The 25,346-nt window shown below is 39.5% G+C and overlaps 1 pseudogene; it reads right to left on the bottom strand.

Annotated features, from left to right (window-relative positions):
• Positions 1-9,578: 9,578 nt before the first annotated feature.
• Positions 9,579-9,938, bottom strand: LOC140596119 (ragulator complex protein LAMTOR5 pseudogene; annotated as a pseudogene).
• Between the last annotated feature and the right edge of the window lie 15,408 nt (positions 9,939-25,346).

The following is a 25,346-nucleotide window of genomic DNA, read 5'->3' as shown; positions in this document are numbered from 1 at the left end:
CTCTTTCCTTGGGCCCCCCTATTCCCTGAAACACAACAATATTGAAATTAAGCCAATTAATAACACTACAATGCCCTCTAAATGTTCAATTGAAAGGAAGAGTCAATCGATGCAGAAAATTTCATTGTTGTCTTTTTTTAGGAAATTGCCATGGTTATCCCAACCTTCAGCAACCACCACTCTGATCAGTGGCAAGATCCTGATTTGAGGCAAGACCCTCCAACCAGCAAAATGACCATGACTCCCTGAAAGCTCCAATGATGCGGTGCCTGGGTGGCTCAGTCAGTTAAGTACCTGGCTTGATTTCAGCTCAGGTTGTGATCGCAGGGTCATGAGATGGAGTCCCACATGGGTTCTACAATGGGCACAGAGCCCGCTTAAGATTGTCCTTCTCCCTCTGTCCTCCCCGTCTCCCTCCTTCCCTTCTCTGGGGAAAAAAAAGAGAAGAAAGCTCCAATGAAGGTTAGAATTTTTAAGCAACAAAGTATTTTTTAAATTAAGGTATGAACATTTTTCCTAGACCTAATGCTGTTGCACACTTACTAGACATGGTATACCTTAAACATAACTTTTATATGCACTGGAAAGCCAAAAAATTTGACTTACTTTATTGTGGTATTTGCTTTATTGTCGTGGCCTGGAACCCAACTTGCAATATCTCTGAGCAATGCCTGTAACAGATGAAAAAATTCGGGAGGTAAAAGGAAGAGAACTGAAGGCACATGAAATAAAAGCACTACACCCATAATATTTAAAATTCAAAGCAATTATGTAACTATGTTACACAAATGGGGGAGGGAAGAGAGAATGATATAAATGAGACGGAGGGGTATAGGCATTTTATGCAGAGGTAGGAGGAGGTAACTACAAGCAAAAACAGCAAAGTAGGTGAAAGAAGTTATCCTGGAGAGCGTAATTATGGGACATGGCGTGGTGGAGCAGAAGCAGCCTGTTGCTTTGTGTCAGAGACCCTCCTGTATTCTACTAGGTTTTAATCCTGTTTGTGTATTACCTTGATAAATACCTCTTAGTTATTTAAGAAATTACACTATCTTTTTCAGGTTTTTGTTCAGTGAAGATGGTCACCATGGCCAAGTGAGATTTATATCAGAAAAAAAAAATCAGGGCAGCCCTGGTGGCTCAGCCATTTAGCACCCGTCTTCAGCCTAGGGCATGATCCTGGAGACCCGGAATCGAGTCCCATGTCAGGCTCCCTGCATGGAGCCTGCTTCTCCCTCTGCCTGTGTCTCTGCCTCTCTCTCTGTCTCTGTCTCTGTCTCTCTGTGTCTCTCATGAATAAATAAATAAAATCTTTAAAAAAATCTGTTAACAAGTACTTGTTGGGGGCACTTGGATGGTTTAGTTGTTGAGTGTCTGCCTTTGGCTCAGGTCATGATCCTGGGGTCCTAAGATCGAGTTCTGAGTCCTGCATCAGGCTTGCCGCTGGGAGCCTGCCTCTTCCTCTGCCTATGTCTCTGCCTCTCTCTCTCTCTCATGAATAAATAAAGAAAGAAAATCTTTTTTTTTTTTAAAAGCAAGCGTTTGTTGAACAATTATTATGTGCCCAGCACTTGCTCTGAGAGTACTTAAGACAGTCTCCATCCATAAGAAACTGACAATCTAGTTGGGTGAAACAAACCAGTCCACAAATCAGGGAGCAACATTGCATAGTAAAATGCTGAATCGTTTCGATGCTAATTTCTGCCCACTAGGAAATAATGGAAGCAGGAAGATGAAACCAGCGTAGACGGAAATTTGGGAAGGCTTCAGGTAGTCCTGGGGCTTGTTTCTGGCCATAAAGAATGAAAAAGATAGAAATCAGTTTAGAATAGAAAGGCCTTAGAGGAGACCACGTGAACAATGGCTGGGAGCAGATTTTTTTTTTTTTTTTGTCCTGCTTAGTTCGTTATGTATTATTAGGTAGAAATTTTTATCCTTTCTAAATATCACTAAAAAGCTCTTTCTCTTTAAATCTCCCTAATACAACAACTTCCTCTGAGTGGATTATTTTTTTCTTGCTGACAATGCAGTACATTTTCTGTCGCTTTGCAGAATGGGAAGTGCCATTTACTAAATGAGCTCTTCTCTGTTCTGTCCTCCTTTGGTGCCAAGTCTTAATAAAGACAGATGGGTTTCCCCCACTGTGCTACTGCTTCCCATCTCAGGCTGATGAATATGAGACTGAGAGCCTGACCCTGTCATTGTCAAGTAATATAAAAGGCTTTGTCCTTATTTATTGCCATACTTTAATTACTAGGGGAAAAGTATCAATTAAGAAACAAAGGATTTAAAATCATTTCCACAAAACCAGGATGTCTGAGCAAATGAAAACCTTTTTTTCTTTTCCTTTTTATCTTATTTGGTGGGGAAGAGTGAAAGTGATGGGGTGACTAGAGTTGTTTTGGTTAAATTTAATTAATAGGAACTCAGAGCAGAATGTTCCATGAAGAATAAATATGTCAAAAATCATGTTGTTCTAGGGCTATCAATTCAAATATTTGGGTTCCATTCAGTGATTATTTTAGTCAAGTTATTAGACTCCACTGGTCATCCTGGAAACCCTTCATAGACATGGCTGGCGTCAGTACATGAGACTTTAAAGAGGTCCCGGTATGAGCCCTGAAGATAAATTTTATAGTATAGTTGTTGACTCCCTGAACTCTTTGGGAGAAGATATTAACTGCTCCTCACGTGTTGTGATGTAATGTAGGAACACCAGGAATACTCCTCACCTCCAATGCACCCGAAACGATCCCCTCCTTCTTTCTACTGCCCCAAATCTATGCCATTCATTCGTTCCTTGGCGGTAGGATTTCAAGTCTCTAGAGACTGTCTGCTAAATTGCATCTGCCCCTCAGGTCAGACTTTTAAGGCTCCACTCAACTTCTAACCCTTCGATGTGAATGAGTTAATCCGATTGCATGTGTGTGTGTGTGTGTGTGTGTAATGATTTTTTTTTAAGGATGCTATTGATGCTTTTTTTTCTGCTGCTTAAAATTTTAATTCTACATTTCTATTCTACATCTATACTGTAATTTATATGTATGAAATCTATCATATATGTAGAAAAGTGTATATAACATATGTGTGGTATTTAAGTAATAAGAATAAAATAAGCACCTGTCTACTCACTACCCAGCCTAAGAAATAGGATATAACCAAAATCTTTGAAGTACCTTGGATACTCCTTCATCCTCTTCAGCATTAACCATGGTTCTGAATTTTGCGTTTGCCACCTCCTTGCTTTTCTTTATGTATTTCTAAACAATATTATTTAGGTTGTATGCACGTTTTGGATCTTCACATACATAGACTCACCCTGGGTATATTTTTCTGAAACTTTTTTTTTGCTCAGTATTATGTTTGTGAGATTCACCCACATTGATTAGTTTTTACCACCTAAGTATTTTTGTATAGATACATCAACATGTATCCATTCTCCTGTCAGATTGCTTACTTTGGGTGTAAAACCCTTTTTTTTCAAGACAATACATATTTATGATTTAAAAAGGAACTCTAAGCAATATATAAAGTGAAAATTCTCTCCACTCTACCCCCTCACCTTTAACACTTTAGTTTCTGTATCTCCAGTTTTTCCATGCACTTGTGAGTACATGTCTATGTGTGTGTACACATATAAGGAATGAGATTACACACATATTGTTCTGCAATTTGTTTTCATTTGACCATGGACTATGGACAGCCTTCCATGTCATTAGTTACATATGCACCTTGTTTTTTTTTAAAAGATTTATTTATTTATTTGGGAGAGAGAGAGAAAGAGAGAGCGGTAGAGGGGTAGAGGAAGAGGGAGAGAGAGAATCTCAAGCAGCCTCCATGGAGCTGGATGTGGAGCTCAGTCTCACAACACATGAGATCATGACCTCAGGCAAAACCAAGAATTAGATGTTTAACTAACTGAGCTACCCAGGTGCCCCTCACCTTGTTCATTTAACAGTCTTCCCTTCATTCCTTAGCATGTAACTTAAATTATTATTTTTATTTTTTTTATTGGAGTTCAATTTGCCAACATATAGCATAACACCCAGTGCTCATCCCGCCAAGTGCCCCCCTCAGTGCCCATCACCCGGTCACCCCATCCCCCTGCTCACCTCCCATTCCACTACCCCTTGTTTGTTTCCCAGAGTTAGTTGTCTCTCATGTTTTGTCACCCTCACTGATATTTTCATTCATTTTCTAACCAATATCCTATTGATGAACACCAGGTTGTTTTGCTGTTATAAAAACACTGCAATGATTGTCCTTACATGTATCTATCTCAGCACAGAAAAATGAATTGTTGGGTTACAAATATTCAAGCTTAAACATTTTATTGATACAGCTAATTGCCTTCCAAATGGAGCCACCAGTTTACAGTCCCATCAATACAGTTTTGGTATAATCCTTCTCTACATGCTACCTCTAGTGATGGCTAGGTGGTGATAATGAATGTCTCTTGTTTCTAATTATAAAATACTGTATTTAATTTGTAGATAAAGATGGAAGAGAGAGAAAAGAATGTTTAGAAAAAGTAAAGACCTCTTGTATGCCTATAAATCAAGAAGAACCATAATTACCCACTTGGTGTAGTTAATTTCTACTCTTCTTTACTTTTGTACATTGATGACCTTTGCCATTCAAGGGAAATATGTCCTGAGACATTGACAACTTCCCCAAAGTCTTGAATTCCTCTATAACATATTTTACTCACAAAGCACAATTTATGCAGTGCTGTAGTCCACTTACTAGAACAACATCTAATCACATTTATTTTCATATACATCATACAGTGAACTAGTTCATTTCAGAGATCTACACCATTATCAAATTTGAACAGCTCTACTACACCGTGACTTACTTAAAATTTCTATTTACCAGCTCAGCACTATCTCACATGGTTTCACTCTTTCTCTTCACCTTCCATCACCAGCAATTGGATTAGGCTTTTCTTTTTAGTCTTAAAGAAACTGAAAGCAATGCCTGCTGGCTTTCATTCTGTTATTCTTTTTATTCTATTCATTTCTCTTTGAACACTAGTGTGTTCTGGTATAATAGGACCCTATAATTCTACATCCTTCCAGATTGCTCTATTCTTTCATGTAGTCAGATACATTTTTCCAAATTCCTAGACCTGAGGTGGTAATGGCTATCAACAAGCTCTTCAAATGTATGGATCATCCTTGTGTGATCCAGTAAAAAACTGAATTTTTAAAAAGATTTTATATATATCTACTTGAGAGAGAAAGAGAGAGAGTGCATGAGCAGGGGGAAAGGGCAGAGAGAGGAGGACCAGGCTCCCTGCTGAGCAGGGAGCCCGATGTAGGATGTGGGGTTCGATCCGAGGATCCTGGTATCACGACCTGAGCTGAAGGCAGATGCTTAACTGACTGAGCCACCCAGGCACCCCACAAAGCTGAATTTTTAAAATATCAAGTAGTTTTCTCTTCATTTTAAGGATTAGATCTAATATGCAAATCTGGTCATGTCACTTTTCTACTTTAGGGGTTTTTTCTTAAACTTTCATAAAAATGGTACCTCATGAGACATATTAGTGCATACTTTGATTCTTAATTTAATAATTCCTTGTAGTAATGCTTTCTATTGAATACATACAGATTTACCTCCTTCTTTTTAATGGCTGGGGAATATTCTACAAGATAATGTTCCATACTTTACTCAACCATTATCCTATTGATGAACATTTATGTTTTTTAACCCCAGTTTTTTGCTTACTATAATCAATATTCCTTGGATCACTAACTTTCGATTTACCTGTGATTTTTCTGGGTTTATCCCTGAAAGTCCCACATCCTAGGAAATTTCAGTCCTGGCTAGCTGGAACAGTTGCTCACACCACCCCACATCTATTCTTACTTACTGAGACTTTTATTTCTGTCACATACTTTCCCAGAACTGGGACTTCCAGGTCATCTGATTGCTTTTATACATGGCACTTTGTAGAAAACCCTATTGGAAGGGGGTCCAGGTAAATTCTTTAGTGAGGAATGTGGAGAGCAAGTCATGGGGTATAGTTCTGGTCCATATCAGGAGCCATAATAAAAGACTTTAAGCATTAGGCTATTTGAGTAGGAGAAGGGAGAATCACGGATAGGGCATGAAGATTGCTGAGTGGATAAAGGAAAATGCAGGTCACAAAAAACAAATCACATCGCCCCGCCCCCCCCAATATTTTTGCCTAGAATGAGTGTTGCTAGGGTAGCACTTCTAGTTTAAACACACACACACACACATAAATAAATAAATAAATAAATAAATAAATAAATAAATAAATAAAAACATAACAGTGAATTACAAGATTACAAGTCTGGAGACCTGTCTTGTTTAGTATCTCTCTCTCTCTCTCTTTTTTTCCTATCAAATAGAAAGGACTAAACTTTCACCTCTTTCTTATATCCTAGTGGTATTAGAAAGCTAAATTCCAGCGTTTATAAAAGTACCTTGAGCTACTTAAGCTATTGAAAGGGTTATAAAAATATGAAGTACTTGTCCCAGCAATCCACAGATGTCTTCTTGGCTCATTCGCAGATGCTGGGTTGTATTAGCATCTCTTAATTAATATTGAGCAAACAAGGTTTCAGTAGGCCCATTTAATAGGTACATGTATAGCATCTCCTGCCATCTGAGGTAGTGCATTTCCGAGATAAGATTCTCAATATTGTTTGCCTCATGCTTTCAGTCAGGCAGCAATTAAGAAAGCAAGAACATGTGCCTTCCAGGACCTTGTGCTCATCTGTCACTACTAAAATAGTTTCAAGGCGATTTGTTAGCACCAGCTGAATGATTGGTTTTCTTGTGATAATTGCCAATGTAGTTCCTGTAAGGCCTGAAGGGGGAGAGGGAGAAGATTAGGGGGGAACATTCTAGTCTTATTTATTCTTTATGGTCTTCTTAGATCAGGTCTTCAGGACTTCTTAGCTTGAGAATACCACAAAACAACAGCAGCTAATCCACCAAACCTTTGTGGCATAACCAAAGCCTGAGAAGCTGCCTTTGAGCTACCTATTTGACAGAGGCAGGAACAGAGGCAGGAACTGGGGAAAGCTTGGCAGACTCAGTCCCAAGCCATAGGGGGTCTCCGTGGAAAGTGGTCAGGTGGCCTGGTAGAAGCCAAGATTGATGGACCCTAAATTGAGGTCCCGTTCCTGCTGAGTGGCTATGAGGCCTTAGCTTTTTCATCTGTTAGATGTGGTTAATGGTACCTGTTCTACCTGGCAGGCAATGTAAGACAGTTGCCAAGAGCACAGGCCACAGAACCAAAGTGCTTAGTTAGGTTCGAATCTTGGCTTATTTATCATTTATTTGCTATGTGGCCTTGGGCAAATAACTCTCTGAAGCATAATTTTTTTTAATTCTCTTTTATTTATTTGAGAGAGAGAAGGAGCAGGAGGAGGGGCAGAGGGAGAGGGAGAAGCAGGCTCCCCACTGAGCAGAGACCCCCCCAACTCGGTGCTGGATCGTAGGACCCCAAGATCATGACCTGAGCTGAAGGCAGACACTTAACCAACTGAGCCACTCAGGCACCCTGAACCACAGTTTCTTAATTGGTCAAATGGGGTTAATGATGGCACTGGTGATCAAGGGTTGTTGGATTGTTATGAGGGAATTCATGTGAAGTGCTTAGAAAAATATCTCGCACATTTTGGCCTTGGAAAACTCTACCAAATGTCAGCTGCTATCATATATGATACAATGATAAAATCATGGGCTCAAGATCTAGTTGGCCTGCCTCCAAATTCTGGCTCTACAAATAAATAACTTTGCAAAATTACTTAGCCTCTCTGTGCTTCAGTATTTCTGTCTTCAAAACAGGGATAGTAATGATATGACCTCAGATGATTCTTGCAAGCATTACATGAAACCCTGCATCCAAAGGCCTTCATGCAGTGCCTGATGCATAGTGTTTAGTAATTACATATTATTTTTTCAAGAGTCTTGATGTAGGCCACGCTTATATCCCCTAACCTCTGGTGTTAGGCATCTTCTAAAGTCTAGTATCTTTATCATTTTTTCATCTTTATCAAAAGCTGCTTTCAGGCCCTTTGAAAATGCTGCCTAAAAGTTTAGTTGTCCTTGAGGCCTTGCAATTTAGCCAGGCTGTAAACGGGAACTAAAGGAAATTTCAGATTTCAGATTGAAGCTGATAGGTCCTATTGAGTATTTAGTATTCCACAGTTATTGTGAGAAAAACATGAGCTGTGAATACATGAAAAAAATCCAAAAGTACTGTGCACTAATGGAAGAGACTGCCCGTTACCCTCCAGCTTTTTTTTTTTTTTCACCCTCCAGCTTTTGTTGACAACTCATAATCACAGATTGTGGGCATTATTAAATGAATGCTTTCTGGGTGCTGGGCCCTACACTATCTCAGTTATGCATTCCACTAATCCTATGCAGTAGGCATTAACTTCAGTTTACTGCTTAAAAAAGAGCATTTACTTCAAGAAATTTAAGTGATTTATCCCAAAATCACATAGTTCGTATGGATGGAGCCAGGATATAAGCCCAGGTTTATCTAATTTCAAATCCCCTGCTCTTTCTCATTATGCCATGTTTACAGAGTTTTTGTTCTCAGAACACAGTGTCACTGAGTGCAAATCACTTTGGGGATTCAGAGGTTGGTCTGGTAGCCTGGCTGAAGATGCAGGGAGGCTTCTGAGCATTTGTCTTATTACTGCACCTCCCTGGCCAATCTCTTGCCCTATCCAGCCAAGAGGACTGCAGTGACAAAAACCCTGATATTCATTTTGAAATGTTATGTTCTCAGAGTTCAAACTGGGTCCAGACTATAGATTAAACTGTGATTCAAAGTGCTGACGTTAAAGGTTTGGTATTTGCATGAATGTGTCTGCAATAATGAAAGCAGAAAAGCCAACTGATGAGTGGATAGATGACTCCTCCCTTGAGTGTCCCACTAGACTAGAATAAGAGCCAGATCAGCATAGTGCTCCTCCTGACATCTGTGTGTTGGAAATATGTGGCTACTCTACTAACTTCACCTCTGGGATTGAGGCTAGACATCAATTGATTGTGAAGCTAGCTGATAAGATAGTGAAAGTTATGCTTTGTACATTTCTTAAAAATTCTTTTCTATGAGGAAAGAACAGATATCGAGGAATAGGTAATAGACACAGACATAGATTTTAGTGGTGGCTGGCTCATGTTTGAAGGGTGCATCTTAAGGTGGATTTACTGTGCTTGCCATACAAACACTCCACTGGATGGAGCACAAGATAGTACTTTGTCAAGTATAATACTAGTTCATAGCAGATTATGTCTTGAGAGAACTTTTTTTCCTCTGATCAGATTTATTGAACATAAGAAAATTCTATGTACAAAGTGATCTGGACGTGCTGCTTCAAAACATGATCCTTTCTTACTAATATTCTGATAAGTCAGTCCGTTGAGTGTGAAATAGCAGCTTACTCTAAAATTAATAGAAAAGTGTCCAATGCACACTAAATAAATGGCCTAACTACTGGAACTTTAGTTGTTCTACAAGATAATTAACATAGGTAGGATGGAGCCCCTATGGCAGGCTGCTGGAGACTGATGAGACATTAAGAGGCCATTTTGTGCATGGCCACTGTGATGCTGTCGTGTTTCTGGATCATAATATTCCCATTATCTGATTCTAGACACACCACTGGAATATCAGTGGGGTCTGGGGTCAGCTTAGCTGCTTGCTGGGCTAGAACAGATATCACCCCAGCATGCTCATCAGACAGGATCCCATGACAGCCCAGATTAAGTCCTTGTGAATCTGTGCACAGGACTCCAACAATGGGTGGATTCTTCATTGTATCCTTCAAGTGCTGCTGCAAGGTGGCCTCTATCCCACCACTATCTGCCCAGCCCGGGATCTTGCAGAGTGTCGCCTTCTCTGCTTGAGAGAACTTAGTGGCTCTGGTCCAATGCATGCTTCATCAATGGGGAATAAAAAAAAAGAATGACTGTTTATCTTTTCCCCAAGTAATACGATGGGATGACAACTGCTTTGAAAATGAAGAGTTGAGAGCCACAGGGACCAGGAAATTTCATATCATGAGCAAAGATGAGCTCACATCAGCTCCCAGACCATAAGTTGCTCACAGTCTTGTGACAGAGACAAATAGGTCAATATGCTTTGCTTAATACGAGGCAGAATGAACTGCGTGCTAGGCAGAATTACCAATACTAACTAAAGAGTCTTGAAAGTATGGAGGAGGGTTAAATTAGTTCTGCCTAAGGAGATTAGGGATAGATTCACAGAAGAGTTAGCCCTTGACCTGAGCCTTGAAAAATGAATTAAGATTTGATAAAGAAGGTGCAGGAAACGATATTTCAGGCTAAGGAAATCCTATGATCAAAGGCACAAACACTTGAAAGCAAACAACATGTTTTCTTTCTTTCCTCTTGACAATAGTGAGTTGTATCACTGTGTAGTGCAAGCACATAGTGTGTACAGCCATTTATGGAAGCTGGTAATTCTGAGTCTGGAAGTGGGAGCCAAGTGATGAACTGCAGTGACATTCATCACTCTAATTCCTGGACCTGGCTTTGGAGGCTAGTGGGGGAAAATGTGATGGAAGAGTTGGCAGCCCTTCTATTATGGACTGCCATCCTACCCCCAATTCATAGATTCTTCCCCATCCTACCCCCCAATTCATAGGTTGAAATCCTCACCTCCGTAATGTGATGATATTAAGAGGTGGGGCCTTTGGGGGCTAATGAGGTCATGGGGGTAGAGCCCTCATGAATGTACCGACTCCCCTTATAAGAACATGAGAAAAGCTTCCTTCCTGTCTTTACTCTCCATCATGTGAAGGTACAATGAAATGTTGTATTCTGTTATAGCAGCTCGAGCTGACTAAGACACTTTCTGTTCCTAGAACTGGCTCTCACACTTGGAAAAGCTGAGGATTAGGGAGCCAGCAGGCCTTCTATAGAGCACAGTGGAGTTTTGCCATAAATAAACTCTTGACCATAAAGCAAATCATTAGTAAATAGCATATATATATATAGCTCTATAATTACATTTTATCTCCTTATTTCATACTCTTTCCTTACCTGATCTTTTCTGTAGCTTCTTTTTTAAAAAGATTTATTTATTTATTTATTTATTTATTTATTTATTTATTAGAGACACAGAGAGAAGGCAGAGACATAGGCAGAGGGAGAAGCAGACTCCCCCAGGGGAGCCCACTGTGGGACTTGATCCCGGAACCCCAGGGTCATGCCCTGAGCCTAAGGCAGACGCTCAACCACTAAGCCACCCAGGTGTCCCCACTTTTCTGTAACTTCTTAAAAAAATGCATTTGTTTTCCTTTTTTTTTACATTACACCCTTCTATGCCTTTCAAATGGTGGCCCAGAGGGGAAACAAGGACTCTGGAAACCCACAAACTGGATACGATTGTTTGCTGATACATTAAAGGGGAGAGGTGTAGCATCCAATACATACCTGTGCCAGACCAGAGCCACACACAGTAGTGTGTCTTTGATCACCCTCCAGAGCGTTTAGGAAACATGATGATTCTCATTGTACATGACTTATTTGCAAGATCTTTTAAATGTGGATTATTGGTATAAAAATTGATGTTAGATTTGTTAATAAAGCTGGTGTTCCTTTAGAAGGATAGACTGTTTTCATTAGCACCAACTATTAATACTTAAGTGTTACAAAGTATATTGTTTATACAATAAACAATGATATAGAAGCTTTCTCAGAATGATATAGAAGCTTTCTTTCCTCTTCTATTTTTTGAAATATTTTGAGAATACTCATTCTTCTTTAAATGTGTGGTGGAATTCACATGTGAAGCCATCTGTTCCTGCACTTCCATTTATTGGGAGTTTATTTTTTATTACTGATTTCATTACATTGATAGTAAATGGGCTGTTCAAAGTTTTGTATTTATGATTAAGTTTTGGAAGGAAAAGTTTCTAGGAATTTATCCATTTCTTTTAGGTCGTCCAATTTTTTGACATATAATTTTTCATAATATCTCATAATCCTTTGTATTTCAGTGGTGTCAGTGATTATTTCTCCTCCTTCATTTCTGATTTTATTTGAATTATCTCTATTTTTTTCTTTGATGAGTCTGGCTAAAAGTTTATTATTTTTATTTATCTTTTTCAAGAATCAGCACCTGGTTTCATTGATCTGTTCTATTGAGTTTTTTAAATTTCTATTTCATTTATTTCTGCTGTAATCTTCATTATTTCTTTCCTTCCACTGGCTTTGGGCTTTGTTTGTTCTTTTTCTAGCTCCGTTATGTGTAACGTTAAGTTGTTTATTTGAAAATTTTCTTGTTTCTTGAGGTAGGCCTTATTGCTATAATCTCTCTTAGAACAACTTTTGCTGCATCCCAAAGATTTTCAACCAGTGTATTTTCATTTTTCTCTATATTCTTAAAATTTTCTCTTTAATTTTGTGGTTGACCCATTCATTAGTTATTTTATTTTTTATTATTAATCTTTAAACAGTAGATGTGTCTAATCTATTTTGTGTGAATAACATATTTCACAATAAAAATGAAAAATAATGCTTTTATAACCCCACTTTAACTGTGATAATAGTTTTTCCCTGTTTATAGACTATCTGCCTAAGTGCAGTCTTTGGCTCAGACACACTTTTTTCTAACTTAATGAAAATGATAGTTTTTAATTATCTTTATTGTCATTTAATGTTTAAATCACACTTTTCTTGTTTAGGTGTGTCTGCCAATTTGCCAATGGGCCAGTTTCTATAAATAAATGTTCTTGTTTTACATAAAGCAGCAATATAAATCACCTAACTGTGCCTTTTATTTTAACACATAGTAGTGGCATGACTGACACCAACTGGATAGATGCCATTCTTTAAGTGGTTGTGATGTGTATCAGTCTCTGCTGCTAAATCACAGGTAGCCTATGAAAAATTGCATTTGTGCCATTCAACCTTGAAATTGGCCATAAGGCACAGACTCCTACGGAAGTAATATGTCAAACTTCAGAAATTACATGACATTTTGGGAAAAACATGAACAATGTCCAATAGACAGTCCTAGCAGATTAAGTCCTTGACTTGATTTTTTGGAGGATCAAGTACAATGCCCTTTGCTTTATGCTGAAGCCTTAGGAAGTGTACTCTAGGAGCATAATAAAGATACTTTCTATGTGGGCAGATGGCTTGTCTGCCCTAAACCCCACTTTCCTCCTCTCTAAATATAAAGGGTTTAACTAAATGATAACTAAAGTCACTTTGATGCCAGCAAGTTTTTATTCCATAATTTGAATGACACTATTTGTCAAAGTGTCTTTGTATTATTCCATTTTATTTCCCAACAACTTTCTGAGGTAGTTAAGGTAAAATACTGTTATTCCCTGTTTAACGATGAGGAAGCCAATGCCCAGAGAGCCTGGTGACTCCAAGGCATGCAATTCAATTCAGACAAATTGACTAATGGGACAGAATAGAGATCCCAGACACAGACTGACACTTATCCTGAAAGTGTCACATAACCCTTGATATATAACAGAAATAGCATTACAAAATAGTGAGGCAAACTTGGACTATTCAATAAATGGTGCTGAAACAAATGATTATCCATATGGAAAAAAATTAAATTGGATCTTGACTTCACACTATACACAACAATCAATTCCAGATGGTTTAGGGAATTAAGTGTAAAAGACAAAACTTCAGAATAAAATATAGGAGAATATTTTTGTGACTTTGTCGCAGGGAAGGATTTTTTTCAACAAGACAAATGATGTAAACCCTCAAAAGGAAAATATTAAATTTGACTGAATTAAAATATAATAAAATAAAACCCAAGTGAATGGATTAAGAAATTAAGACTTTCGTGTATTATTTAAACTTTAAAATTCACATATAAAAGCTACAACTAAAATAAAATAAAATAAAATAAAAGCTACAACTAAAGACTGTAACAGAAAGTTCAAGGGAGGGAAAAGGAGAGGTAGGATTAATGAGTTAGGCTCTTGGCTGCATCAAGAGAGAAGATGAGGGAGCCAAATGCATCATGTTTCTTAGTGGGTAGCCTCAATAGATACAGATTAAAGTTGGTAAATCAAGAATTAGAGTCATGGAGTTAACATCAAAAGTACCAAATGCAGAAAAGGTCTGAAGGGATTTGCCTGGGAGCAAGGGACAGAGAGGGAACATTTTATTTTTCATTCATACTATTCAATGCTGCTTGAGTTTTTTGTTTGTTTGTTTTTTGCTGCTTGAGTTTTTAATTCACGTTCATGTATTTTCCTATATAATAAAAAACCCTTAATTAAATGAACAGGGCAAAGAAATATGACTAGGTTGGAGGCTTTGACCTCATTTTCTAACCAGAACTTTCTATGTTACACAAGAGGATCAAATTGGCAGGTCAAATCTTAAGCATTGCATCTGTTAAGTCTCTGGACAGTTGATTGCATTTTTGAAATAAGGCAGAACCAGGTTGGAAAGTGTTTAAATCCTTCTCTCAAGTCTTCTCTGTTTACATGATTCATAGCGAACAGATGGTCCAGCTGTCTGTACTTAGGAAAAGTGGGTGGTTCCCAGTTTGCAATCAATGAAGCAATAATTACAACAATTTTGAGTAAACTGGACCCCATAAAATGTTGTTTTAATTTGTGAATGAGATGGAGGCACAAAGAGAAGGTAGGTTGATTGGACTCTAATCTGCAACATATTCAGGAAAGGGTCTTTAAAGTTGAAGCAGCTACAAACCTCCCTAGCCCTCCCTCACCAATATACTGGGAAAATAAACTTTGTCCTTGAGTGCTCTTGGACATTAAACCAAACCAATGTAGCAGTGTGGCTGCCATTTTGTTCAAAATCCACATATTCCCTTCTCATTGGGGTCCAGGAAACATTACTGCTGCTTAGAGTTGGTTGACCTTGAGAGTTAGGGAGAAGAGAGATCTTTATTTCTACCTCCCAATACCCTTAGCATGTTGAAATGCTTGTTCTTTGAATACTGTTAACCCACTTCCTCCTGAGAATGTTTCTTTGTGCCTTCTTTCAAATGAGTGTTGAATAAGTGTGGAGAATAAATGAGTTGCAAGGATTAAAAGCAATGATGAAAACAAATCATGGTCACTTTGTGGGGCTTTGGAACATAGGAATACATTTACACCATTCTTAAGGTGCCTTTTATTGATTGAGTGTTTAAGATGTCTTATCAGTATGTTAATAGCAGTTTTAAAGGGAGGGATCCTGGTTGGTAATACTTGCCTAATGATCCAGTTTGTTCAATATGGAGCTGCATATTTTAGCTGTGTATATGATTATAGATGATTTGTCCACTTCAGTCGACCACAGTTTGGTAGGATGATCAGCATTCTGCAGAATGGGCAATGGCAGGAGATGGAATTATGGAAGCCATCTAATTTTTCTGGACTTTCTGTCCCAGGCTGATCTTGGGATATTACAGAAAGGCCTTCTTTAGAAGGAGAGATCAGCTTTTTCCAAGGGAGAAATCTTAGTCTGTGAACTATACATGCAGAGGAGGATGACTGCCAGATAACATGAAAAATTCCTAGCCTGCCACTTCCTGCTGCCCCTCCCTGTACACCCTGTGCTCAAGCCACCCTGAACTATCAGTGGCTCTCAGTGAGCCTGTTACAACCTTCTTAAGGATGTTTGGAAATGTATGGTAGTGATTTTGGTTGTCATAGAGCCTGGGAACCAGGGAGTTTAAACATCTTGTAATGCACAACACAGTACGTCCTGCTCAATGGAGTGCTCCATTGAAACACACTGGACCAGTTCCCAAGAGGATAATATGTTTAAAAGGATTTTTTAGGGGCAGCCCCAGTGGTGCAGCGGTTTAGCACTGCCTGCAGCCCAGGATTTGATCCTGGAGACCTGGGATCAAGTCCCACATCAGGCTCCCTGCATGGAGCCTGCTTCTCCCTCTGCCTGTGTCTCTGTCTCTCTCTGTGTCTCTATGAATAAATAAATAAAATCTTTAAAAAATGATTTTTTAAAAAAAGATTTATTTATTTATTTGAGAGAGAAAGAGTGAGCACAAGGGGGGCGGGCAGAGGGAGAGAGAGAGAGAGAGAGAGAGAATACTCTAGCAGACTCTCCACTGAACAGGGAGCCTGACACGGGGCTCAATGCCAGGACCCTGAGATCATGACCTGAGCTGAAATCAAGAATAGGATGCTCAACTGACTGAGCCACCCAGGTGTCCAGAAGGTAATATGTTTTTTTAAAAAAAGCTTTATTCACATCTAATTCACATATTCTACAATTCACCCACTTAAAATATAGAATTTAAAAATATAGAGAATTCTTTTTTTAAAGATTTTATTTATCTACCCATGAGACACACACACACACACACACACACACACACACACACACGCAGAGAGAGAGAGAGAGAGAGGCAGAGACACAGGCAGAGGGAGAAGCAGGCTCCATGCTGGGAGCCTGACGTGGGACTTGATCCCGGGACTTGATCCCGGGACTCCAGGATCAGACCCTGGGCTGAAGGCAGCGCTAAACCGGTGAGCCACCCGGGCTGCCCAAAAAATATAGAGAATTCAATGGTTTTTAGTAAAGGCCTTTTTTTTTTTTATACCTCCACACCTCTGCTCAACTTTTTTCTGCCTATGATTTTTCTGTCCATAATATTTTCTCCTCTCTTGTCCACCTAAAAATGTAAGACAAATTCTAAAAGTTCCAACTTACATGCCACCTCTTTGATGCTTTTTTTCTTTATTCTAAACAGGCTTAGTTTCTCTAGGGTAGGAGTGGTCAAAATTTTTCTGTAAAGATCGAGGTGGTAAATGTTTTTGGCTTTGTAGGCATGGTCTCTATTGTGTCAACTCTGCCATTGTAGCACAAAAATAGCCATTCACAATAAGTAAATTAATGGGTGTGTCTGTGTGCCAATAACATTTTATTCCCAAAAACAGGTGGTGGGCAGTTTGCACACCTCTGCACTGCATCACTTTGTTCATACTTTGATTATATCCCTCAACACACTGCAGTCCATTTAGTAGTATATGTAATTGCCTCTCTCTGTGACACAGAGACATCTTTTTCATCACAGTAGCCATGATTATTAGTACAGTGTCTAAAACATAGTAGGTGATAAATCCATACTGGTTCATTGGATGAACATCGGTGCAGAAAACACTGGGAGCAGTACTTCTAGATTGCTATTAAAATAACCAAATTTTTTGGCCGTGTTAAATGCAATTGACCTTGTATAAAAACTTATTCATTAGCGCAAATCCTGGGATTTGGCATCAAGTCTAAAGTCCCTGGATTTGGCCAGTTCTGGAGGAATTTTATAATATTGGCTCATGGAAACAAATCACAATCAGGACACTGCTTGACACATAGAAGTCATTCAATAAAAGTGTGTGGAATTGTATTTCACTAATGGAAATTATCCTTATTGAAACCTTTGCTTGGGACAAATAAAACATATAACAAGCTATGTTTAACTCTCTTCTTGTTATCCCCCTTCTACTGCTTCTTGAAGAAGAGAGAGAGAGACGAAGAAAGGAAGGAAGGAAGGAAGGAAGGAAACGAGAAAGAAAGAAAGAAAGAAAGAAAGAAAGAAAGAAAGAAAGAAAGAAAGAAAGAAAGATTGAGACTCTAGACTGGGAAATAGCAAAAGTTTTCTTAGCATAGGACAAGGGTATTAGTTCATAAGAAATGGAGTCCTAGTTATGTTAAAGAGGAAAGTGAATTTCTCATAACTAAGAAGTGTCTGTTTAATTACCAACATTTTGAGGGGTGAACAAGCCTACAGACCTGAGTAGAAAATCTCCTTTGTGACCAATACTTATCTCTAAGACAGCCTACCCTGGTCTCTGCAGACCAATAGGAAGTGAGGAAAGGAGAGAATATATTGACATCCAGTGCATCCTCTGAGGCCCCACCATTTGCAATTTGGAGAGAGGGTTGATGGGTCTTGAGGCTTGATTATTGCTGTTGGGAAAAGTGACTGAAAGAAGGGATAAGTGGGGTGGAGGAAGCTGGGACAAAGAGAGACTGGCCTGGGGACTGTGGGAAAGGAGAGGGAAGGAGGTGAGCTGGAGAATGAGGTAAGTTCATGTGGGAAACTCTCCAGAGTCCCAGGGATCATGTAGTTTGGACCAGCCTATCCCACTTCCCAGGCCTTGACAATAAGCTCATCCCCCTATGATGTATGAGACATTGGAGTAGCCAGCCCGAGATCACAGTGTCCAATTTCAGACCCTGACACAACAACTTCAGATGGCTTTGGACCAAGAACTGTTTAAACCTTCCCTGGGGTCCATCAAATAGTTGCTCCAGGGAAAGGCAAAGAAGGTAGCATCTCCTTCTTTCTTGGCCAAATATGGTAACAGGAGCCTCCTTGTTGCAGACTACTGGACAGAGAAGATTATCTATACCCAGACAATAACTAGTTGGAGAACATTGGTAGCTGGATACACATGCTCTGTGGGATAAGAAAACCAACAACCTACTACAAGAGTTTCACTGGGGTTTGATAGGTTTCTAAAAGGAAAACACTGACTAGAACAATATCCTTGCCTTGGAGAGGCTCACAGTATGATAGCAGATAGACCTGCACATAGGATATTTCACTGCAATGTGGTAGGCATGACAATAAAAGTATACTGCAAAGGGTACTGGAGCAGGTGACATTCAGTTCAAGTGGGATCTTAAAGGATGGGGAAGTAACTTTCTAGAAGAAGACATTCTAAACCATAAAGGCCTGAAGGTATGAATTGGGACCCTTCCGATAACATTACATGGCTGAAGCATGGAGTAGGAGGGAAAGGAAGGGAGGAGGAAGAAGAGAAACAGGAGAGGAACCTGGAAATATGACTGGGTTCAGGTAATGATAAAGAGCCTTGCTGAGTGGTTTGGCTTTTCTTCTATAGACCAGACATGGAGACAAGTCTGCAGCATGATCATTTATTATATGAGCAGAATGGTTTGTTGTTTTTTTTAATTCAATTTTGAATGCCTTTAAGCAGGGCTTGCACTCTCAATTGACCACTGAACTTACCACTGAAAATTGTCTTAGCGTCTCACAACTTCACATTTTTGCGTGACCTGTCTTGCCCCCAGAGCCAGTTAGGTTCATGAGTTCCTACTTAGAATGGGGAACCACTGAGTAACTAACAGCAAATAGGTACTTTTCCAAAATATTTCTAATAGCAATAGGAAGATTGGAGGGGATAATGTAGATAAGAACACTGGTTAGAATCCTATTTCAGGGGCACCTGGGTGGCTCAGTTGGTTAGGTGTCTGTGTTTGGCTCAGGTCATGATCCCAGGGTCCTGGGATCAAGCTCCGTGTGAGGCTCCCTACTCGGTGGGGAGTCTACTTCTCCCTCTCCTTCTGGTCCTCCCCTTACTTGTTTGCTCTCTCTCTCTCTCTCTCTCTCTCTCTCTCTCTCTAGCTCTGTCAAGTAAATAAATAAAATCTTTAAAAAAGAAGAATGCTATTTCAGTGGTTCAAACAAGACATAAAGGGTCCATCAACTGATGAATGAATAAACAGATTGTGGTATATCCTTATAATGAAATACAATTCAGCTATAAAAAGGAATGAAAAGCTAATTCATGCTACAACATGAATGAGCCTCGAAAAACTCATGCCTAGTAAAAAAAAAAATGTCTGTTACAGGGATATCTGGGTAGCTCAGTGGTTGAGCAGCTGCCTTTAGCTCAGGTTGTGATCCCAAAGTACTGGGATCGAGTCCTGCATTGGGCTCCCTTCAGGGAGCCTGCTTCTCCCTCTACCTATGTCTCTGCCTCTCTCTCTCTCTCTCTCTCTCTCTCTCTCTCATGAATAAATAAATAAAATATAAAAACAAGTCTGTTACAAAAGTTCACATATTGTATGATTCCCCTTATATGAAATGTCCAGAATAGGTTAATTCATAGAGATGGAAAGTAGATTAGTGGTGGCCAGGGCTTCAGGGAGGAGAGAATGAGGAGTGACTGCTAATGGGTGTGGGGCTTCTTTTTGGGGAAATAAAAATGTTTTAAGATTAAATTGTGGGGATGGTTGTATGACTCTTATGAATATACTAGAAACCATGGTGTTGTGTAATATTTAAGTGGGTAAATTTTAGGACATGTGAATTATATCCTGATAAAGCTGTTGTTTTGTTTTTTTTTAAAATTTTTTTTATTATTTATTTATGATAGTCATATATATAGAGAGAGGCAGAGACAAGGCAGAGATAAAGGCAGAGGGAAAAGCAGGCTCCATGCACCGGGAGCCGGACATGGGATTCGATCCCGGGTCTCCAGGATCGCGCCCTGGGCCAAAGGCAGGCGCCAAACCGCTGCGCCACCCAGGGATCCCCAAAGCTGTTTGTTTTTTAAACATAGATTATGTGGGCTGAATTAAGTCACTAGTGATGGGAATAGAGAGGATAAGATGGTTAAGATGGTGGATGTGTTCAAAAGATATTCAGAGACATGTAAATGAAGCAGGCACAGTACTATAATTCAGATGAAGGCACTCTAAAACAGAAGACAGCCAGAAATAAAGCAGTGTAAAGTGCTAGGCATATAATAAGTGCTCAAGATACCTTAACACTAATATTATTCTTCTCACCTATAACTGGAGTGCTCTTCAGAACTTTCTGGATATGGTGCTGGTTTTCATCTTTACTATATCAAGTGTGTTATAAAGCAGACTTCAAATAGGAAATTTTATTTTTTAAATCTTGATTTATTACATGCTGTGTGACCTTGGGAAAATTGATTTACTTCTCTGGGCCTTAATTTCCTCATCAGAGATGACTATAACTGCGTTTTTCATATTGTGCTATGTAGCCACTTCAAGGTCCAAAGAGATGGATCCTTTCTTGCTCTACCAGGTTCTACTGATATTTGTTTAATACATTGGGATTCTGACTGAAGTTTGCTTGGAGAAAGAGTTCTATGGTTAGAAAAATTTAAAAACCATTGGAACAAGTAAAATCTCTAAAATTCTTTCCAGGGGGCACCTGGGTGGCTCAGTTGGTTAAGCATCTGACTCTTGGTTGGACTCAGGTCATGGTCTCAGGGTTGTGAGATTGAGCCCCATGTTGGGCTCTACACTGAGCTTGGACCTTGCTTGGGATTCTCTCTTCCTCTCCCTCTTTCCTTCTCCCTTCTCTCTCTCTCTCTCTCTCTCTCTCTAGTATAAAAAAATTCCTTCTAGAAAAATTATTTCATGATTCATGACATTGAAGTACCTATGCATACATGTACACATAACCCATACATGTGCAAATATTTATAATATACATCGAAAAAAGATGAATGAAGGGACACTGATCCAAACCCAAATATAAATGCGTGGAATGACCCTGCAATGACAGAGCCCAGAAAGCCAAAACCCATAATAACTCAATGATTTTAGAAACTATTAAGAACAACTTCTCCATACCGCCAAAGAAGAATATATGATTGTGGCTTGAGATCAATAATGTAATAGGATAATGCTAAAAATATAAGGAAAATATAGAATTGCTCATTTTCCATCTTTTCTGTCAAGGAAAATGACTGTTAGATTTAAGAGTAGACAAACATCAATATGATACAATTAGAAACCAAGAAAGGGATAGAAACTACTAGAGAATGTAGCTACTCCAAAGGGCAAGACATCTGGTTTAAAAGAGGTCAATGTCAGAGTAGTGAGAAAAATTATGCACAGCTCATGAGTGTGATAGAGTGGAAAGAGCATGTCCTCTTCTGTAATGGGCCTGGTTTTGAATCTTAGCTTAGTGCATTTCTATTTCTGTTACTTTGGCCAATCATTAAACTTGCGTGAGCCTCAGTTTCCTTGTCTGCAAAGTGGGGATGATAATACATACCTCACAGAGTTGTTGTAAAGATAAAATTAGTCCAGGTGAGGCTAAGGCAGTGGTCTGCAAACTTGGCTGTGCCTCAAAACTCACCTAGAAAAGTTTCTTTTGAATGTGAATACTCTTATTCAGTAACTATGGGGTGGGGTTAACTCCTCTAGATTTTTTTAAAGATATTTATTTATTTATTTATTTATTTATTTTAGATTGAGAGAGAGAGAGAGGAGCAGAGAGAGGGACAAGCTGATACCACGCTGAGCTTGATCCTATAGCCCTGAGATCATGACCAGAGCTGAAATCAAGAGTTGGACATTTAACCGAGTATACTACCCAGGCACCCGCACTGAGACTTAAAAAAATTTTTCTTTAGTAGTTCTGATTCACAATAATGTATTTTGGATAGGTGAAATAGCAGGGTAGATGTCAATGAAGAAATTTAAGAAAGCAATTATTAATAATAAATATCACTGCTTCTATGAAAGATACTAAGCAGCTAAACCAATCAGCATTAAAGACCTTTACAATGTTTTCAGGCAGTGTGCTTTGGAAGTTTTGCAATCTTTCAGTTCATTAACTTTCCCTTTCTCTCTGGTCTTGTTTGGCTGTTCTGTCATACAGAGTGATGGTGATACTTACCTGTAGGTACAGTTACCACCCCTGCAAACTACAGAGTGTGTCTCTGTATGGGGGGAAGAGAGTGGTACCGATGATTGGGTGGAAACTCCAAGGGAAAAAGTTTAGGGTAGAGTGTTTGCAAAGCTCAAGCCCAGCCTGGCACTTGCAAATCAGAGGCCAGCCAGATGGAGCCTCACTGCAGAATCTGTCACTTGTTGTCTGCAGCGAGTTGGCCTGTGAATAATCCTTGCCCATTTCATGACTGTGTGTGTCAATCCAAAGCTGAATTTCACCAACCGTCAGATTGAGAAGGCAAGACAGACACCTTCTTCCCAGTTGGCTGAGGCTCACATATACACCCAGGGGCTTTCTCTCTTTCCCCCTAAGTTTAGAGCATCTCAAGTTCTAAACTCCACTTTGATGCTTATCTTCTCTTTCATCTCTTACCTACTGCCCTCCTCAAGGAAACTCCAAGACAGGGTAACCATTAGTCTTGGCCAGCTTGCTGTGTAGATATAAAACAGAGAGAGGAGGCTTCCTCCAGGCAGACAGCATCAGGAAAGTTTTACAGGACTCAATAAACAACTTCCAAAGCTCTGATTCTCACTTTCATTTTAAAATCTAATGCTTCAAGGCTTTATGGTTCTGAGTCTGTGGGCTTCTTAAGGTTGCAACCATATTCCCTGCCATGGATGAGTTTATAATTAGAATGTAGTGAACACAGTGTGGGCAGAGTTGTGTGTGATCTGAAGGTCACCAAGAAACTCCTTTTTCTTTCCTTTAGAAAAATTCATCAAAAACAGTTTCAAATTTTTCTGTGATTAGAAATTAATTTGGATGAACCCGATCTTCTTTTAAAATGCAAAACTTTAGGGATCCCTGGGTGGCGCAGCGGTTTGGCGCCTGCCTTTGGCCCAGGGCGTGATCCTGGAGACCCGGTATCGAATCCCACGTTGGGCTCCCGGTGCATGGAGCCTGCTTCTCCCACTGCCTGTGTCTCTGCCTCTCTCTCTCTCTCTCTCTCTGTGACTATCATAAAAAAATAAAAATAAAAAAAAATAAAATGCAAACCTTTATATTCCCTTTCACTATTATTTATATTCCCCAAATGAATGAGAACATACACTGTCCTTCTCCGATTGACTTACTTCACTCAGCATAATACCCTCCAGTTCCATCCACGTTGAAGCAAATGGTGGGTATTTGTCGTTTCTAATGGCTGAGTAATATTCCATTGTATACATAAACCACATCTTCTTTATCCATTCATCTTTCGATGGACACCGAGGCTCCTTCCACAGTTTGGCTATTGTGGACATTGCTGCTAGAAACATCGGGGTGCAGGTGTCCCGGCGTTTCATTGCATCTGCATCTTTGGGGTAAATCCCCAACAGTGCAATTGCTGGGTCGTAGGGGCAATATCAGGAAGGGAGACAGAACATAAAGACTCCTAACTCGGGGAAACGAACTAGGGGTGGTGGAAGGGGAGGAGGGCGGGGGGTGGGGGGGAATGGGTGACGGGCACTGAGGGGGACACTTGACGGGATGAGCACTGGGTGTTTTTCTGTATGTTGGTAAATTGAACACCAATAAAAATTAATTTATAAAAATTAAAATAAAATAAAATAAAATAAAATAAAATAAAATAAAATAAAATAAAATAAAATAAAATGCAATCCTTGGGCAGCCCCGGTGGCGCAGCGGTTTAGCGTCCCCTTCAGCCTGGGGCGTGATCCTGGAGACCTGGGATCGAGTTCTGCGTCAGGCTCCCTGCGTGGAGCCTGCTTCTCCCTCTGCCTGTGTTTCTGCCTCTCTCTGTGTGTTTGTCTTGAATAAATGAATAAAATCTTTAAAAAATATATAAAAATAAAATGCAGTCCTGAGATCATTCGAAAGTTTTCAATCATCTCTACCTTAGATTGAATGAGTTCAATCAGATTTCTTTCTACCTTGTATTTAGTTATATTTGCACTATAAAGCCCAGGAATTTTAATGATGATCAGGGGGAAGGGAAGCCTAATTTGTAAACGTTGAGAATGGAAGAACTTTTTGGTGGAAAGGTATTGAAACAGATAGAAAACAATTTGGGAGTAGAGAACAAGGAGGTTGAGAGCACAATCTTAGGTTTTTAAAAGAAACAAATGCAGCTCTTCTCAGGGCTCTCATTAAGTTCTCACCAGCACTTACCAGCCTTTCACTCCATAAAGTATTTTTAATTATTGTCAGCAGTCAACAGAGGAAATAATTTCATCAGAATGTCTCAAATATTTGTAAGAGCATCAGAGCCTCCCTCTAAAGTTGGATTACAAGGCTCCTGCTAGTTTTCCCTGCCTTTGGCTTACTCAAACTCTACTGCTTCCACATGGCTATACCCACATCCAATACCCAGGTTGCTCTGCTAGGCAACACTTGGCTGGCACAAGGGATCTGTTGCTATTTGGCTTTTCCTCTCTTGTCCTTTTGTCTCTTAGGTTTTCCATTCTGGGGAATCGAGGGATTTGAGGAGTAAAGATTTCCTATGCAGGGCTTCATCCTTTCAATTTCATTTAAATGCTCAAGTGTCCTAAAGTTCATCCCTCCTCAGTTGAGAGATTGACTAAGTTGTAGAGAGTGTAGAGGTGGGGGCCATACATCAGTTTGTTCTAAGTGAGTTTACTATAGGCCTTCCTAGAAGCTAAGGAATGAACTAGGATATGGATAGTCTGTCAAGGGCCCCTGCAAGCCTCTCAGTCTTCTGGTTGTAAGAAAAATTTCTCTGATTCCTTTCCATGCTGTTATGGGATTGGATGCCTTGATTCCCAGTCTGCTCTCGACTATAGCAATTTCAGAAATTATTTCCCTGTGCTTAAGCTTCAAGAAGGGTAGCAGACAAAATGCTTTACCAGCAATCGATCCAATGCAACCTCCC

This window comes from Vulpes vulpes, chromosome X, assembly GCF_048418805.1.
Source record: "Vulpes vulpes isolate BD-2025 chromosome X, VulVul3, whole genome shotgun sequence".
Classification (NCBI taxonomy): domain Eukaryota; kingdom Metazoa; phylum Chordata; class Mammalia; order Carnivora; family Canidae; genus Vulpes; species Vulpes vulpes.
This window is presented reverse-complemented; position numbering and strand designations above follow the sequence as displayed.